Raw genomic sequence first — 3,055 nt, 5'->3', positions numbered from 1 at the left:
AGGTTGATAGTTTCGGGTCCGGTGAAGGATGAAGCATCCGAGGGACCGTGGACAAGGCAGCGAGGACAAGGGCCGAGGGAAGCGACTTCGAGGCATACGCGAAGGATGGCATTGGGGACGAGCCGCGGGCTTAAATGCATCTGAGGGACGAGAGACAAAGGAAGTATGCTTGAAGGCAAGAGGTTAAGGCTGCAAAGAAGCGTTAAGTGAGTCATAAGGGTGAGGGTATGAGTGCACGAGAGATTGTACTCGAAGTAAAATCCTAATTTTAGGGTTTTACTGTAGTGTTACTGTAGCATCACTGTAGCAGTACTATAGCGCTACTATAGCAGTCGACTGCATGTTTTAGCAGTCGACTGGTGCAGTTGACCGCGCAGTCGACTAGGTGCGAATAGAATGATTTTGTTCGTTCGGTCAGTGTGGATCAGTCGACTGCATGTTTTAGCAGTCGATTGCACCAGTCGACTGCAAGTTTTAGCAGTCGACTGGTATCGAGTCGTTGGGATGTAACGATCGAATTTCCACAGAGGGCAGTCGACTGCATGTTTTGGCAGTCAACTAGTAGGCGGGGTTTCCAACTCGTGGCCTATATAACCAAGCCTTGGGAGCTTGATTATAGTTGACGAAATAGAGGTGGTTAATCTCTATTAGTAGTCTACTAGTCTCAAGAGTCTTGGTTGATGTTGTGGTGAGGTTTCTCCACCCACAAGGAGCGACTTGATATAGCCGGAGTTTGCCGGGGGCTAATCCACCGACGGATCAGGATCGTCCACCTCAAGGACACGCCGTGGAGTAGGAGCCCTAATCTCTGAACCACATTAAACGAACGTGTTAGCGGTTTGCATTTCCTTTCTTAGTTTTAGTCTTTAGCTTGTTTGTTGTTTGTATTTTCGCTGTGCAAGCTAACAAGTGTAGGAAGCAAAGATTTGGGAGTGCTGTCTATCCAACCCCCCTTCAAGTCGGCCACCGATCCCTTACATAAGGTCGCCGCTTGATCGCTGACATAGACAGAGGTTTAAGGTCACCGCTCGACCGTTCATGGAGACAAGGGTTTAAGGTCGTCGCTTGACTGTCGATGAAGACTAGGGTTTAATGTCGTCGCTCGACCCCTGACGTAGATAGGGGTTTAAGATCACCGCTCGACCGTCGGTGAAGACTAGGGTTTAAGGTCGCCACTCGACCACTGACGTAGATAGGGGTTTAAGGTCGCTGCTCGACCATTGACGGAGACAAGGGTTTAAGGTCGCCGCTCAATCGTCGGTGAAGACTAGGGTTTAAGATCGTTGCTCGACCGCTAACGTAGACAATGATTTAAGGTCGCCACTCGACCGTCTATGAAGACTAGGGTTTAAGGTCGCCGCTCGACCGCTAATGTAGACAGGGGTTTAAGGTCACCGCTCGACCGTCTGTGAAGACTAGGGTTTAAGGTTGTCATTCAACCGTCGGTGAACACTAGGTTTTAAGGTCATCGCTCGACCGCTGACATAGACAGGGGTTTAAGGTCGCCGCTCGACCGTTGGTGAAGACTAGGATTTAAGGTCGCCGCTCCACCGCTGACGTAAACAGGGATTTAATGTCGCAGCTCGACCGTCGGTGAAAACTAGGGTTTAAGGTCGTCGCTCGACCGTTGATGTAAAGAGGGGATTAAGGTTGCCTCTCGACCGTCGGTGAAGACTAGGGATTAAGGTCGTCGCTCGACCACTGACATAGACAGGGGTTTATAATCGCAACTTGACTTTTAACTTGGTCTGATCGGCCCAAGAGTTTGAAGAACTTTGGTTTTTATTCATGTTGGCCCTGCATTCAGAAGGCAGATACACAAGTATATTTATATTTGCTCACGCACCTCTCACTCGGGACTGTATGTTCGAAGATGATTCGCGCTCCATGACCGCTCGAGTCGTTTCTCATTTTCATCTTCCAATTAATAGGCCCCCGAGCGGAGTTTCTGTATGACCTTGTAAGGTCCCACCCATGGTGTCTCGAGTTTGGTGACATCACCGACCTGCTTGATTTTCTTCCAGACCAGATCACCAAGCTGGAAGGACCTCAGGATCACCCTCCTAATGTAGTTTTGCCTCATCCGCTGCCGGTATGCCATTAGCCGAATGACCGCTTTATCCTGCACTTCATCCACCAAGTCGAGCTTCATTAGCCTTTGCTTGCTATTTCCTTCATCCTAGAGTCATACCCAATTGAATTCTATTTCAATCTCTACAGGAAACACCGCTCCTCCTCCAAACACCAATTGGAATGGTGTTATGTCGGTTGTCTCCTTTGGAGTCGTGCGAAGTGTGTTGGAGTGTATACTAAAAGCCTAGCTTTTGTAAACATTTATTTTTGAAATAAAAGAATCACATTGGTCAATATCTATATTTATTTGTTAAATGTAATTGTTCAATTAATTTATATAAGTAGATAACATAGTGTGTGGTGTCACACTCAGAAGATCATGTTGTCAGTTCTTTATAAATTATAAACAGTTACTCACGACTAAGATGGAAAGGAACAAACCATCGGAATAGTCGTAGTGTAATTAAGTATTAGTTTATCTTGATTAATAAATTACACCGGTACACTCTAAGTGTATTGAGTAGGACCATTTTAGGTAAGTTCTCTTTGTACTGACTTAATAAAAGAACTAGACCTTAATTATTATGGAAGTGTGTGCTCTTAATCCTAATATAATAACAAGCACATATATTTAATATTTATTTCTTTGACTTATCAAAGGGTGAGGTTTAGCTCGATAAATCAATATGCCCAATAAGTTGGGAAATGATAATACTTATAGTGTGTGTTGTTGATTATAAAAGGAATCTGTGTCCTAGTTATATAGGTTGAGAATGACCCCAAGAGGAGCTCATAAGGATTGTCATGTTAAACCCTGCAGGTGGACTTAGTCCGACATGACAATGAAGTTGAGTGGTACTACTCTTGGAGCTAGATATTGTAAGACCGATGCGGCCGGCTAGAAGGGGGGGTTGAATAGCCCTGAAAAATCAAACACAACCCTTTCTCGTACGATTAAACTAACACATAAAAAATAGATTAA

Source organism: Zingiber officinale, chromosome 4B, assembly GCF_018446385.1.
Source record: "Zingiber officinale cultivar Zhangliang chromosome 4B, Zo_v1.1, whole genome shotgun sequence".
NCBI lineage: Eukaryota > Viridiplantae > Streptophyta > Magnoliopsida > Zingiberales > Zingiberaceae > Zingiber > Zingiber officinale.
This window is presented reverse-complemented; position numbering follows the sequence as displayed.